Genomic DNA, 16507 nt, shown 5'->3' with positions numbered 1-16507 from the left:
ATCCTTCTTGTAAACAAGCACCATCATAGACTTCTTCCAGGAGCTGGGAGTAAAGTGAAACTGTTTGCATTTGTTGAAAATGGCAGTTAACACCAGGCAACCCGGGTCTTGTTTTTTCAGGAAGTTATAGCGAATGCCATCTTTTCCTGGGGCTGTGGTTTTTGTCTTTTTAAGTCTGGTCATTACTTCCTGTGATGTAAAGTCTTGTTCCAGGTCCCCTGCATAGTCAACCTGGGGTAGAGGATGAAGGCACCCTGGACACTGCGCATCGTTCTGAGCTACACGGTCAAACACACCTTTGAAGTAAGAGAATAGTCTCTCAGATGGGATTGCGCAGTAATATGAGGGCCTGTCGAGGATCTCTCTCATAGCCTTTGGGCGGTTTGACCAGTAGAGCTTCTGGATCCTGGATGCTGCTGCTGGATCATAACAATGACTGATATTGTTCTCCTGGCTTCTCTGATGCTGTTTTTGTTATGGCTCGATTCAGGAGTTGTGAGCAGTCAGTGTGTTCTCCTGAGTTCCCTTCCTCCCGGATACAATTTCTGCAGATAGGTCCTTAGTGAGTCTGTCTACAAGGAGATCAAAGTCATCGGAGGCGACTGTCCTTGCCAACTCCTCCATCCAAGAGGCTTGCCATGGTGTGGCTGCCTTCACCGTTGGCTGCTGTGCTTCTGGCTGCTCAATCTCCACAGGCTCAGGCTCTAAAATTGCTGAAAATTGTCCTGTTGCCTCTTTTCTTCCTGGTGTTGAGAACTAAAGTGATTTGTAACCCAATACCAGGCAAAATGGATCACTTTGGCAACACAGCTGTGTTTGCTGCCTACCTCAGCAATGCAGGTGTGTTCATGTAAATACAGTTTGGTCCTGAAGTCTCTCCTTCCCCTTCCCTCCCCACCCCCAATCCCCCACTCATCACTAGATGTCAGAGAATTCAGAAAAATTCCTTCTTATTGTCCTTGACTCTTCTGGCCATAAATTGTAGAAATTTGATAAGTGAACCAAAGGACCACAATGCTGAGCTGCTAATTTATATTCATCACTATCAGTTTCCCCTTTCTTCCATTTGTTATGTATTATGTTTTCATTTTTTTAAAGCTGCCTTGGTAATAGTAACCATAATATAATTAAATGTAATATCCCTGTGGCAGAAAAAACACCACAGCAGCCCAGCACTGTAGCATTTAATTTCAGAAAGGGGAACTACACAAAAATGAGGATGTTAGTTAAACAGAAATTAAAGGGTATAGTGCCAAAAGTTAAATCTCTGCAAGCTGTATGGAAATTTTTACAGACACTCTAATAGAGGCTCAACTTAAATGTATACTCCAAATTAAAAAAACATAGTAAGAGAACCAAAAAAGAGCCACCATGGCTAAACAAAGTAAAAGAAGCAGTGAAAGGCAAAAAGGCATCCTTTAAAAAGTCGGAAGTTAAATCCTAGTGAGGAAAATAGAAAGGAGCATAAATACTGGCAAATGAAGTGTAAAAATATAGTTAGGAAGGCCAAAAAAGAATTTGAGGAACAGTTAGCCAAAGATTCAAAAAGTAATAGCAAATTTTTTTTAAGTACATCAGAAGCAGGAAGCCTGCTAAACAGCTAGTGGGGCCACTGGGTGATCGAGGTGCTAAAGGAACACTCAAGGATAAGGCCATTGTGGAGAAACTAAATGAATTATTTGCATCAGTCTTCATGGCTGAGGATGTGAGGGAGATTCCCAAACCTGAGCCATTTTTTTAGGTGACAGATCTGAGGAACTGTCCCAGATTGAGGTATCATTAGAGTAGGTTTTGGAAAAAAATTGATAAATTAACCAGCAATAAGTTACCAGGACCAGATAGTATTCACCCAAGAGTTCTGAAGGAACTCAAATGTGAAATTGCAGAACTACCAACTGTAGTCTGTAACCTATCATTTAAATCAGCTTCTGTACCAGATGACTGGAGGATAGGTAATATGATGACAATTTTTAAAAAGGGCTCCAGAGGTGATCTCGGCAATTGCAGGCCTGTAAGCCTGACTTCAGTACTGGGCAACTGATTGAAAATATAATAAAAAACAATATAGTCAGACATATATATATATGAACATAATTTGTTGAGGAAGAGTCAACATGGTTTTAGCAAAGGGAAATCATGCCTCACCAATCTACTAGAATTCTTTGAGGGGGTCAACAAGCATGTGGACATGAGGGATTTAGTGGATATGGCGTACTTAGATTTTCAGAAAGCCTTTGACAAGGTCCCTCACCAAAGGCTGTTATGCAAAGAAAGCTGCCACGGGATAAGAGGGAAGGTGCTCTCATGGATTTGTAACTGGTTAAAAGATAGGAAACAAAGAGTAGGTATAAATGGTCAGTTTTCAGAATGGAGAGAGGTAAATAGTGGTATCTCCCAGGGGTCTGTTCTGGAACCAGTCCTATTCAACATTCACAAATTATCTGGAAAAAGGGGTAAACAGTGAGGTGGCAAAATTTGAAGCTACAAAATTACTAAAGATCATTAAGACCTAGGCAGACTGCGAAGAGCTACAAAAGGATCTCTCAAAAACTGGGTGACTGGGCAACAAAATGGCAGATGAAATTTAATGTTGATAAATGCAAAGTAATGCACATTAGAAAGCATATTCCCAACTATACATATAAAATGATGGGGTCTAAATTAGCTGTTACCACTCAAGGACGAGATCTTGGAGTCATTGTGGATAGTTTTCTGAAAACATCCACTCAAGGTGCAGCGTCAGTCAAAAAGGTGAACAGAATGTTGGGAAGAAAGGGATAGATAACAGGACAGAAAATATCATGTTGCCTCTATATAAATCCATGGTATGCCCACATTTTGAATACTGCATGCAGACGTGGTCACCTGTAGACGAGCGGACTTATCCCTGCAGTGCCTCCTGCTGGTGACTTCTGGAAATTAGCTCATTCCAGCTCTGGAGCGCCCTCTGCAGGATGGTGATCTGCCTGTCCTCTGGCCCCCGTGTCCCTCACTGGACCTGGTGCCCTTTTACATGGGGTGCTGCCCACTGGCAGTAACCCCTTTCTCTCTGGGTCTCCCGTCTCCAGGGAACCCACACCCTCTATCCCCACCTTGCCTCAGTGTATGGCTACTGCCAGTCATCCTCTAGCCCCACGCCCTGGGGCAGACTGCAGTATCAGCCTACTCATCATTGCTGCCTTGGCTTACCCCTGGGCTGCCCTCTGCAACCCCCAGTACCTATTAGCCCAATGCTAGGCCACAGCCTGGGGCTTTCCAGGCTCAAGCTCCCCAGCTCCTCTGCCTTTCCCCAGCCCTGCTTCACTCAGGTACCTTATGTCCAGCTCCCTATAGCCAGGCCCATCTACCTCTATAGCTAGAGAGAGACTATTTAGGGCTTCTGGCTTCTCTGCCTCTTATAGGGGCTTGCTGGGCCTGACTGGAGCATGGCCACAGCTGAGTCGACTTTCCCCAATCAGCCCAGGCTTCTTGTCCCACCCTAAAGGCTGCTTTCTCCAGCCACAGCCTCTTCCCAGGGCTGTTTTTAACCCCATCAGGGCAGGAACAGGGGTCCACCCTGCTACATCACCCCATCTCAAAAAAGATATATTGGAATTGGAGAAGGTTCAGAAAAGAGCAACAAAAATTTTTAGGGGTATGGAATGGCTTCCGTGTGAGGGGAGATTAATAAGGCTGGGACTTTTCAGCTTGGGAAAGAGATGACTAAGGGGAGATATGATTGAGGTCTATAAAATCGTGACTCATGTAGAGAAAGTAGATAAGAAAGTGTTGTTTACTACTTCTCATAACACAAGAACTAGGGGTCACCAAATGAAATTAATAGACAGAAGGCTTAAAACAAATAAAAGGACGTATTTCTTCACCCAATGCACCGTCAGCTTGTGGAACTCTTTGCCAGAGGATGTTGTGAAGGCCAAGCCAATAACAGAGTTAAAAAAAGAAGTAGATAAATTCATGGAGGATAGGTTCATCAATGGTTATTAGGGCTGATCTGCATTGGGCAGGGGGTTGTCGATGTAAGATACGCAACTTCAGCTATGGGAATAGCGTAGCTGAAGTAGACGTATCTTATTTCGACTTGCCTCCCGTCCTCACGGCGCGGGATCAATGGCCGCAGCTCCCCCGTCGACTCCGCTTCCGCCTGTCGCCCTGGTGGAGTTCCGGAGTCGACGGGAGAGAGTTCAGGGATAGATTGCTACCCGCTGATCCGGCAGGTAGTCTGGACATACCCTTAGCCAGGATGGACAGGAATGGTGTCCTTAGCCTCTGTTTGCCAGAAGCTGGGAATGGGTGGCAGGGGATGGATCACTTGATGATTACCTGTTCTATGCATTCCCTCTGGGGCACCTGGCACTAGCCACTCTCAGAAGACAGGACACTGGGCTAGATGGACCCTTGGTCTGACTCAGTAGGGCCATTCTTATGTTCTTCTGCCTTCACTTCCCCTCTAAACCAGGTCATTTATTTTTAAGCCAGTACAGCCTTCTTCCTTGACTGTGGCTTTTGGAGAATCTAGTAAAGTGTTCTTAAATGATTCCCAATCATCATTCACATTTTTCTGATTATATTTTTCCTCCCAGCTGATTTGGCTTATAATTGTTTCCAGCTTTGTGCAATTAGCGCTATTAAAGCACTATGTGTATCTACAGAGCTGGTCTGGACTTTATTCTGCTTGCAAATTATAAATGTGATCAAGTTATGATCACTTGTACCTAAGCTACCATTATTTTGTAGTTCTGTGATCAGTTCCTCTTGATCTGTTAAGAGAGTAGAACAGCTTCAACAGGAAAGTTTGAGAGCTTCTCTCTCCTCCTCAGTCCAGAGTAGTTTACAGCCTGGTGGTTAGGGCACTCACTTACAAAGCAGGAGAGCTTGGTTCAATTCCCTAGTGCATATCAGATAGAGTAGGGATTTAAGGCCAGGTCTCCTTCATCATGGGTGAGTGTTCAACCACTGGGATTTTGGATATAAGCAAGGCACCACTAGTGGCTAAAGAGCTGACCTGACTTAGGTGCTTGCCTCCAGGCAGGGGTTGCCAGCTGTGAAACCTGGGTGGAGGGAGGCATTTACCCCTGACTGACAGCTAGGCACCTATCTCAGTAGAGGGTAGGAATTATGCGACTCACCCTCTCCTGCTCACAGGTGTCTCTCTCTCCCCTGGCATTCTAGGGGGTGCCCACCCCGGGAGCTGGGCATTCCACGAGGCAGCAGGGTGCTCAAACATTTGGTGTTGCAACCCTGAGTCTAAGTCTCCTTTGGGGATGCAGGCCCCAAAGAGTCCAGGTCACATCTGAAAACGGGGCTTTGTCTCCTAAGCCAGTCGCCTTTTCTATTTCATCCCCATAAACTATCAAAAAATGAAGCAACAGGTGAAATAGTGTTTGCTTTGTGTTGAAATTAAACTCTCCATCACTTCCATGGGGAACTCCCCTCCCCCCCAGCCTCACATTTCCTCAAGCACAGGAAATCCTATGGAAAAGGTTTTCACTCTTACATTTCCCTGGGCTTCCTCCCTCTCTCCTGGCTAAATGCCATTTAGTGTTTCAGACCAGCAGCAGCAGGAGAAGGCAACACACCTCTGCTCTCTAGACACCGTGAGAACTGAGACAGTGGGGAAAATCGGCCCTGCCCATATGGCAGAGAGCCAGTCAGTCCCGTGTGGTATTTACTGGAGTTCCACCCTGAAATATGAATGATGGGATAGATCCTCATTGGCCACAGAAAGGGGAAGTTGGGATCTTTGTTGGATGTTAGTTTGGTTTGTTCACTTAAATCCAAAGTCTCTTTCTTGCTCTGTGTGTGTCTCTGAAAATTGCGCTCAGGCTGTTCTATTATTTTTCCCAAAAGGTAAAAAACAGGTGTGTCTTCCTGATGTCGCTGAGCTATAGAGGATTCTAGGGGAAAACAAAGAACAGAGATTGAGGCTGAAGCTCACATTTGGCTCAGAGGAGCCTGGCACTTGCTTTCCTTCAGGTAAGGACTATGCATGTTGACTGTAACAACAGCCATTCCCCCTCATGCTGTGGAATCATTTGGTCAGGAAAGTTTTCAGGGCCTGTCTCTAAACTCATAGTGCAAACCTAAATTAACTCAGTAAGAGTCCATAGACCCTGTGCAGATTTACATTAGCATAACTGTCATAATAAATGTTTCATTTTAAGGTGATAAGATGACAGCTTCCAGCATGATATTTTCAGCTTGTGGAAGTGGGAACTACAGTATGTAACCTTCTGCTATGTCCTTTTGGGTAGGTTTTAACTGCGACTATGACTAAGCTAGATAAAATTCAGCGCATCAGAGATGGAGGTGATAGGAGGTGCTGTATTAAGGAGGCACTGGTTTTATGTAGGAAACAAAATTAAACACAGTGCCTCTGAGAAACTACAAGAACTATAAAAAGAGCTCAATTGTTCAGCCTGGTGATGACAAAATAATGGTCCCCTTGTGAAATCTCTCCTCTGGCTGTGGTTTGCAGTGTAGATAAATGTGACATATTCCATTCAGATTATGCCATAATCATTTATTTTACACATGATCTCTTGCAGTCTGGCTCTGTCACTTTCACATTAGACCAAACAGAGTTTTAAAGGAGAAGGACCTTGGATACGAAGTGCAGTACAGGAGACCTTAGCATGGGACTTACTTTGGGTTTCACAGTTATCTTTATTTTCCATCACTTTTTCTACCCTCTCTGGGTTTTTAGTAACTCATTTATCTGCCGTTAATTTGTATCATGGCAAAGCAGCCATCACCTCTGTGTTGGCTTGTCATCAGTGTCAAGTTGTGAATCAGTGGGAAAGCACAGATGCTTTCAGGGTAGATCACCTCCCTTTGACATGCACCTTGTGGAAGGATCTGATGATCCTGACTCCAACACTGTAGACTCATGTAAGCATTGATTCAGCAAAGACGAAACTCTCCAAGTGTGATTACATTTATGCAGCAGCATTATCTAGTGATTAGCCCAGGGGACTGGGAGTCAAAAGACGTGGATTTTATTCCTCGCTCTGTTACTGGGCTGTTATGTAACCCTGGGCATGTCGCAGCACCTCTGTGCCTCAGTTTCCTCATCAGTGAGAGAATAATGTTCAGGTATGTTTGTAAAGAGCCTTTCAATTTTGGGAAGAAAGGTGACATATAACTGCAAAATATTATTATGAATTCTGTTTTTATCGTCGTTTTAGCATGTGAAACAAGTCTGTAACTGTGGGAAAGCAGGGGGTCAGAACTATAAAGGAGATCAGTATTAATTTGTGGAAGGCTAGAATTTCTTTTGTTCTCTAGGTTACCTGTTGCTATTATACCCTAGAAGGTGCATTTTTCAATCCACAGATTTCCTGCTTAGCAAGAAACTTTTTCAACATTTTGTTCACTTTCATTATCTTGCAATGTTTTGTACCAAGCCCTGCAATGAAAAATGACATGAAGAAATTAGGGCCAGATCATCGGCTGGTGCAAATCAATGAAGCTCCATTGAAGTGGACGGAGCAACGCTGATTTAGCAGATGACCTGGTCCTAGGAGTACAACTTATTGTGAATCTGGCATTTGTTGTTATCAAACTTCCCCAGATCTTATCCCCTGAGCTTGGCTCCTTTGATTCTGATAACAAATAAAAACCTCTTCTTGAAAGGGCTGAACTGTAACTAAATATGTTTACCCTGGTCCCCTTACATTTGCTTATTGTTTTATCTTGTTATTTAAACACCCCTCCTCCTAGCTGAAAAAAGCAGTTTTTTAATGTCTGAATTAGAGGCATGGGAAATTCCTCAATCAAGGCAGAGCTTCCTCTGATTGTTAAAAGCCTGAAGCTTTACTAGAGTACTCTGCACTCATTAACCCATTTGCCTAGAGCAAGAAAAGCAGCCCCAGCATCACGGCCTGTGGCTGACATCTCTGGTGCACTATAAGCTAAGTGGATTGTAGTGAGGGAACATGGATGTGAATCATTTCAGTCAAAGCCACACCAGTATCTGGAACTATATTTCTCTTTGTAATGCAAAATTAAAATGATTGAAGGTAGTTCCTTGGCCTTAGGAGACCTCAGCACTTAGATTTAAGACCATAAGGGCCCATTATGATCATCTAGAGCAGTGGTCCCCAACCTTTTTGTGGCCAGTAGCACATTCATGTTTTCAGAAGAGTGTGGCAGGCGCCAACAATTACTCACATACAGGGCCGGCTCCAGGCACCAGTAGAGCAAGCACGTGCCTGGGGCAGCACATGCTACGAGGAAGCATTCCATCCATTCTGCAGGGTAGGAGCATTTTTATTTATTTTTAATTTTTTTGGCACCAGTTCTGGGCAGTGCAGAGAGAAGCCGAGAGGACAGAGAACACTGGCGCCCGCAGCTTGCAGCCCCAGAGTTTTCTGTCCCCAGTAGGCGCGGGGCCATGGCTTCTCTTCGCCTTAAGCCGCAGCCCCGCACCTGCCAGGGACCAAGAACACTGGCACCTGCAGCCCCAGAGTTCTCTGTCCCCAGCAGGCGTGGGGCCCCGACTTCTCTCCCCTGCTGGGAACTAGGCAGGTCCCGCACCTGCCAGGGACAGAGAACACCAGCACCCGCAACCTGCAGCCTGCAACCCCGGACTTCTCTGTCCCTGGCAGACGGGGGGCCGCAGCTTCTCTCCAGCTTAAGCCGCAGCCCCCGTGCCTGCCGGGAACCAAGAACACCAACGCCTGCAGTCTGCAGCACCAGAGAAGCCGCAGCCCTGTGTCTGCCAGGGGCCGACAACACCAGCACCCGCAGCCTGCAGCCCCGGAGTTCTCTGTCCCCAGCAAACGCGGGGCTGCGGCTTCTCTCGGCTATGGAGAAAAGCCATGGCCCCGCGCCTGCCAGGGGCAGAGAACACCGGTGCCCACAGCCTGTGGCCCCGGAGTTCTCTGTCTCCGGCAGGCGCTGGGCCGCAGATTCTCTCCCCTGCTGGGCACTAGGTGGGCGCACATAAATGCCCTGGCGGGCACAATGGTGCCCGCGGGCACTGCGTTGGGGACCACTGATCTAGAGTAACCTTCTGTACATCACAGGAGATAGACGCTCACCCGGTTATCTCTGCATCAAGCCCATCACTCCTATTGGAGCTCCAGCTGACCTGCCAATATCTGTAACAAATTCCTCCTCGAAGCCTTTCCCCGGCCCATCACAGCCACCATTTTACCAGCCGGAGAGATAGATGCCAGAGTCGTGCTGGGCCGCTGCTGAATAAGGAGAAGTGGTTTCTTCCACTCCCAGGCTCAGCTCGTTGCTCGTTAGCATGTTAAGGAATGTTCCTGTTAGGTAGAGCTTAAAGGTCACCTGGAGCTGGCAGTTCTCAGCATTCTCCCGCTCGGCTCTGTGTGGTACGGAAGCTGTAGCACATTGAGTTCCTGTCAGTAAGGTGCTTATATGGCCCCTGCAGGATCACAGTATGTGAGCGTCCAAACGTTGTGGGGTTATCCTCCCGGCACACCCTGTGAGGTGGGGACGTACCAGTGCTCCCATTATGGATGAGGAACTGAGGGGCACCGAGAGAGTAGGTTGCCTGGTCACGGTCCTGCATGGAGGCTGTGGTGAAGCTGAGAATTGAAGATAGGTGCCCTGAGACCCCACCTAGGACTTCACCACAAAACCCTGTGTCTTCCCTTCTGCTAACCTAGCTCCCCACAGAGGCGACTAATGCCAGCTCTGACACAACAGCTCTGCGCTTTCGTGTCCCACCGGGCAGTAACTGGAACTGCCAGGGGGGAAGAACCTCAGGAAGATACCTGCTCTTTTTGCAAACACCTTTGTGCTAAATTGTGTCCCAGTCACGTCACTAGAGGGATGCACTCTCCGGGGCCCGGGGGAAGCAGATCTTGCTATACCTTTCAAAAAGTGCGATCCCCACCTCTGCAGCCATGCAGCTGCCAGCTGATGTGCAGGAAAGAACAAGGGCCATGGCCTTGCCCCTGAGCTAGTACACCCCTCCAGGGGCGGCTCCAGGCACCAGCACGCCAAACGAGTGCCTGGTGTGGCAAGCCACGGGGGGTGCGCTGCCGGTCGTCGCAAGGGCAGCAGGCAGGTTGCCTTTGGCAGCATGCCTGCGTAGGGTCGACTGGCCTCACGGCTTCAGTGGACCTCCCGCAGGCGTGCCGCTGAATCCGCAGGACCGGGGCCCTCCTGCAGGCAAGCTGCCGAATGCAGCCTGCCTGCCGTGCTTGGGGCGGCAAAATACCTAGCGCCGCCCCTGCACCCCTCTCAGGCAGTAACCACTGCCAGCAGCACCAACTAGCTCCACATCCCTGCGTGCTGCACCCAAATTGGCAGCGTACTGCATGGTGGATGCAGATGGGGTAAAAGAGCCTCCTGTCCTCCCTCCTCCCATTTGTGCAGCTGCACCAGACCAGTCAGTGATGAAAGCCCTGAGCTGTGACTCAGGAGAGCCAAGCTCCATATTTTGCCTCTGTCACAGAACTCTTGGGTGCCCTTGTGCATGCCACTTCTCCTTTCTTTGCCTCAGCTCTCTGTCTGTGAAACCGCACTAAAGTTTCCTCCTTGCCACACATAGCTGGTGGTGGGAAGATGAATGAGTTCCTGTTTGGGAGGTGATCTGTTCCTTTGCTGGGGAGGGTTGTATAAGTACCTTCTCCACAGAACCTCTTGCTAGCTGGATGGTTTTGCTTAATTTTTCTAGTTGCAGATGACATTGCCAGACCTGTCAATCGGCTTATAAGAGGGTTATGGAAGGCGGTAGGGGTGCAAGGCAAGTGCCAGGAACAGATCTCACTTCCCAATCTGCCTCTGGTGCTAAAACTTCTCTGGTCAGGAAGGGACAATTCTCCTGCTTAACCACTCAAATATATCCAGAGCTTCAAGACCAGAGAAGATCTTGTGGCACATTGGGTTTGCTGTAGCCCAGCAATGTCTGAGCTCCATTGATCCCCATTTAAATTTTACTGCAAAGCACTTATCTTAAAATACTTGCCAGAGAAGTTTAATAGAGTGGAATTCTAGTGTCCGATTTAGTATCCTAGGAAATTCTGCTGATAAAGCAGAGCTTCCTCCCATTGTTAAAATAGAAAGGAAAGACTTCACTGGCGTTCCTGCTTTAACTCGGTCCTATGGCACTAAATACAGTAATAATATTTCACAAAGCTTCGCTACGTGCTTTATTGCAGGCTCTTCATTAAGCTGTCCCTTGCTTCTGAAATTGGCGTACATGTCCTTCCGAGGCAAAGGAGGATCCTGTGGTTAAGCCATTGGACTATGATGCCAGAGGCTTGGGTTTATTCCTGGCTCTGCCACAGCCTTCCTATGTGGCCTTGGGCAAGTCATGAATCCCTGTGTGCCTCAGTTCCCTATCTGTGAAATAGAGCCAATAATGCTTTCTTTCCCATCTGTCCTGTCTTAGCTCTTTGGGGAAGGCACTGTCTCTTACTGTGTGTTTTTACAGTACCCAGCACGCCATGGTCCTGATCTCAGTGTGGAGCCTTTACATGCATCTGTAATAGAGGAAAGAATCATTATTAGGGAAATGTATCACCAATGTCCCACTGCTGGTGACGCTGGCTGAGCTCCACCTGTGTTAGCTATTATTAATTATCAATAAGGCTGCGAGTTTGTCGTGGAAATCACGGATTCTGTGAATTTCTATGACCTCTGTGACTTCTGCAGTGGCCAGTGCATCTGGCCCGGTGGTTGCCTGAGCAGCTCAGGCAGCCCCTGGAACAGTTGCACTGGTCGCTAATGGGCCAGTCTCAGACCACCGCACTGCCTCCCCACTCCCACCCAGCAGCAGCAGTAGGAGTTTGGGTGTAAAAAGGGTGAGGGTTGGGGCACGGGTTGGGGTGAGGCAGGCTATGGGTGGTGCTTACCTCAGAGGGCTCCCCGGAAGTGGCGACATCCCCCATCCCTCAGCTCCTAGGCAGAGGCATGGCCAGACAACTCTGCCTGGGAACTGTGGCCAATGGGAGCTGCGGAGCCGACCAGTGTGCACAGGTGCCTGGCCACACCTCTACCTAGCAGCTGAGGGAGGGGGATGTCACCCCTTCCAGGGAGGCGTAGAGACAGGTAGGGACCCTGCCATCCCTGCCAATTCTCTCACCTACCATTAGCAGCGAGTGGCCCGGGCTGCGCACCCCCACCCACTCCCACAGCACCAGCAGGGGGCCTGGGCCACCCCCTGAGCACCTGCAGCACTCCTGGGTTGCTCCTCCCGAGCACCCGCAGCACCCCTGGGCCGTCCCTGTCCCCAAGATTTAATCAGGGGTATATAGTACAAGTTACAGACAGGTCACGAGCCATGAATTTTTGTTTACTGCCCGTGACCCGTCCATGACTTTTACTAAAAATACCCATGACTAAAACTTAGCCTTAATTATCATTATTACCATAGCATGTAGGAGCCCCAGTCCCATTGTACTATGTGCTGTACTAACACTGAAGAAGAAGATGGTCCCTGATCCAAGGACATTATAATCTAAGTATAAGACAAGAGACAACAGATGGTGACCATGTGGGACAAGGAAACAATTGGACACTCTTGGGCAGCATGAGAGGCTGTATCTCAACACAGGAACAGCCTACTGGTGTCAAGTTTTTAGAGGAATTCCAGCAAAGGAGACTTTTAAGGAGGGTTTCAGAGGAGGAGGCTGCACCAGCTTTGCAGATGCTTATGCGGCGCGTGAGAGGCAGCCAGGGAGAAAGCACAATGGTGTTTGGCTGAAAATTCTACAAGTGGATGGGGAGGCCGGCGTCATGGGCCAATCGGAGGCGGGAGCCAACCGCTCAGTCGTGAATAAGAGACGATAACTAAGGTGGGGCTCCCTACTTAAGTGGCAGAGAAATCACACATTTTTCATGAGTTAGTCATGGCGTAAATAGCATATTTTGCAGATGTGATCATACAGTACATAAACAGCATATTACTACTACGGTTACATTTGTAAGTCGCCCTGGATAAGGGAGTCTGCTGAATCAGGGGTTCTTAAACTTTTTTTTTTGCTGGGATCCCCGTGGAAAATATTTCAGGCTGTCCCCCAAAAAGTGATGACCCCCCCACGATACCACCCTTACTTCTTCAGAGCTGAGCGCCCAGACAGCTGCCACCACTTTCTGGCTGCGCAGCTTTGAAGGCAGGGCAGAAGTAAGGGTACTAATACCACCCCTCTACACACTTGGCTTGTGACCCCCTTTTGGGTTGGGACCCCAAGTTTGAGAAATGCTGTGTACTTTTTAGGGCTGTCAATTAATTGCAGTTAACACCTGAGATTAACTGAAATCAAAATTAATGGTGAGGCAGGAGGTGTTGGCAGCAGAGGTGCAGGGGGGACTGAAGCTGCAGCCCTGCAGCTCTGGAGCAGCCCCAGTGCTCAGCTTCCAAGGTGGTGGGTGGGCTGGAGCCCCATTCACTAACCCTGAGAGCAGCTGGAGGCCTGCACCTCGATGGGGGCTGGAGCCCCGAGCCCCCAGCTCTGACCCTATGTTTGAAAATATAGAAACCTCCAAAATATTTAAATAAATGGCATTCAAATATTGTTTAACCGTGGGATTAAAACTGCAATTAATCACAATTAAGTTTTTTAAACACTTGATGGCCTTAGTACTTTTGCATACTTTACCTCATTAGTATATAGGATAAAAGCCCCCAGAACACCAGATTTCATGGCGGAGACCAGATTTGAGTCCATTTTTTACAGCCATGAATTTGATAGAGCCTTAGGGGGCCTTAGAATGAAGACAGGCAGCTTATGTCTGAAGTGCTGGAGGACAGGGAGCCAGTGGAGGGATGCAAAGAGTGGGGTGAGATGGGCAATGCGAGGATCCCTAGTGGTGCTGGACTATTGGCTCCCAGAACTGTTTTAAGCCCTATGATCTTTAACCCTGTTCATAGCCAGTCTAATTGCCGCCAGGCTTTACGTCTGCGCCAGGGCTACCCAGTATCACTAACACAGGTGGAGTTGCACCAGTCTCAGCAGCAGGCAGCCTGAATGGAGTGCTATCCCTTTACACCAGCGGAGGATCGAGCCCCACATAAATGAAACGAGCAGTTCCGAGTCACTACTATGTTATTCCAGTTTTACAACAGAGTAATGTCATTGGCTTGCTCTGTTCAGAGCCCAAGGATCCTGCTGACTTAAACCCTTTACAAAGAACAAGTGTAACCCACTGGTGAGCATGTGTTAGAGGTCCCCACTCCACAGAGGACATGAATTGGTGTAGCCCCAGGTACAGCTGAAGCAGCTCATGCATTTAGCTCTGGAGGTGCCTGGATCAATCAGTGAGGTGATGGCCAAGATAATGGTCTTCACACAAAAATGTTGCCTTTTGAACTCCTGCACTTTTACTGTCAACATGGTGCAGTAATGTGCGCTACAGGAGTGTGATTTCTAACACGCACTAACATATTGAGCACTAATTGCTCCACCTAAACCCTGCTGGTGTGCACTAAACGTTCCCTAGCACTCCTTAATGTCATTCCTTTTCAAACAATATTACGTTAAAGAGCACTAGGGAACGTTTAGTGCACACCAGCAAGGTCTACAGAGCCCAACTAGTGTCCAATATGTTAATGCACTTTAGAAATCCCACCACTGTAGCCCTCACCGCCATACTGTGTAGACATGCCTCATGTTCCAGAACCAGGGTTATTCTCTGTGGTGTTACTTTGGCATAAAATTAGAGTAACACAGTGGTGAATCACTAGCTAACCACCTTCCAAATGCCTATGACTAAAATGGAACCAACAGCTTTGATAGCATAAAAAGGTCATAAGAAAACAATAGCCTTGGCATAACCCACTGGAAATGCTGGGGCCGTATTCACCATATCCAAGATACTCTGTACTATTTCTGGCAGGACCTGAGTACGTGGAAGGCACTGAACGCTGTTTTGGACTTTTAATTCTGGTTGCTAGGTGTAACAGGCTGCTCCTTTGTGCAGGAATCTCCTTCACCTTCCAGAGTGGGTTATGTAAATACCAAGCCACTTCAGTCACTTCCTACAAAGCTAGCCAGAGGCAGCTGCATTTGTGTCATTTCAGCAGCTCCCGTGGCGATAACAGGAAAATAAATAGGAAGTTAAAAAGGCTCAACCAGCAGGAAGGATCCAGTCACTGGGCTTTCTAGGACTTCAGTCTGTAGGAGTAGCTTGTTCCCGGCCCACTATAGGGATGTGAGCCAACACCCATTGAAGTCAATGGACGTTTGACTTCAGTGCATGTTATTAGATTAGGGCCGTCAATGTGCACATGATAGGAGAGAGTACGAGAGGTTCTCAAACTTCTTTGTGCTCATACACATGCTCCCAGTCTTTGCATGCCAGCCAACAGCTCTAGAAACTCCAAAATGTTATAAGGAGGGGAAGAAAAAGTTCACGGTTGCATCTCTCCAATCACAATAGCCAGCAGAGAAGAGCCTGTGCCAAAGCAGGGTGACGTGCTCTTCTAGAGTGTTCCCAAACACATTGTGTTCAAATACCATGGTGAGGGGCAAGGTGTAAGAACCTCAGTAAGATAGAATAATGCCTGCCATTTCTCATCCTATTTTTGTTTGGTTTTTCCCCCCTTTGTTCCTTTTTTCACAGTCTCCTTCAGTGGAACATGAGCCCAATAACACAGAAGTAGAGCTGACTGGGAATTTTTCAACTAATTGTTTTTTCATCCAGAAATGCCAATTTGTCAAAATCAAAATAGTCTGTTGGAAAAGGTCAATTCTGATTAATTTCCTCTTGGGAGAAATTGAGAAAAAAGCTTCAGAATTGTCTAGATGGAAAGTTTTGACATTTTCCTAATGGAAAAGGTTTGGGTTTTGGATCAAAACTAATTTTATAGTTTAGAAATGTAAGGTAACTAATTTATAGTTAAAAATTAAAAAAAAAAAGTAACAAAATAAAATGTTTTGACAGCAAAATGAAATGGTTTACTAGGCCCAATCTGATTGCTGTATTTTTCAGTGTTGGCTCACTAACATTTTAAAGAATTTGACTTTTTCGCTTGATCTGGAATGGGAAATTTTGTCAGAAATCTCAAAAATCATTTCCTACCCAGCTCCATATGCAAGTTGAAGAGAAACTTTCCAAGCCACAGTATACACGCTGGGTTGAGAACTAGGCAAACTCAGCTGCCTGTCCCTGCTAAGTAGCGCTATGAATACTGGGTCTGGGGAGCACCATGAATGGTCGTCATAGTCTTGTTTAATGGTCACCATGCATATTCCTAAAGCACTGGGACCCGATTCCCCACTAGGTGTATAACAGCATAACTTCTCAGACTAAGGCCATTGTCTAAATTGCTGCTGTTCCACTGGCATAATTAACTAAATAACTAAATCATTTATAGTTCCACAGAGTTGAAGGCCAGAAGTGGTCTTAGATCATGTGGTCTGACTTCACAGGCCATTACATTTTACACTGGTACATGCCTATTAACCCCTATTAACTAGTGTAGACGCAATAAAATCGATCCCCAATCGCGCTCCCTGTCAACTCCGGAACTCCAGCTTGCAAGAGGCGGAAGCAGAGTCAACAGGGAAGTGGCAGCGGTTGACTCGCC

At 47.2% G+C, this 16507-nt stretch overlaps 1 protein-coding gene across 4 annotated transcripts in view; it reads left to right on the top strand.

Annotated features, from left to right (window-relative positions):
• The first annotated feature begins 266 nt into the window (after positions 1 to 266).
• Positions 267 to 16507, top strand: part of ADGRF5 (adhesion G protein-coupled receptor F5) — a 78076-nt gene continuing 61835 nt past the window's right edge. Inside the window, exons 1-2 of one of the 4 annotated variants that reach the window (XM_030555301.1) lie at positions 267 to 303; positions 5848 to 5973. The gene's annotated coding sequence lies outside the window, so the exon portion shown is untranslated. The other 3 variants (XM_030555299.1, XM_030555300.1, XM_030555298.1) reach the window with 3 other exon arrangements.

This window comes from Gopherus evgoodei, chromosome 3, assembly GCF_007399415.2.
Source record: "Gopherus evgoodei ecotype Sinaloan lineage chromosome 3, rGopEvg1_v1.p, whole genome shotgun sequence".
NCBI lineage: Eukaryota > Metazoa > Chordata > Testudines > Testudinidae > Gopherus > Gopherus evgoodei.
Note: the sequence above shows the minus strand (reverse complement) of the source record. Positions and strands in the feature narration are given on the sequence as shown.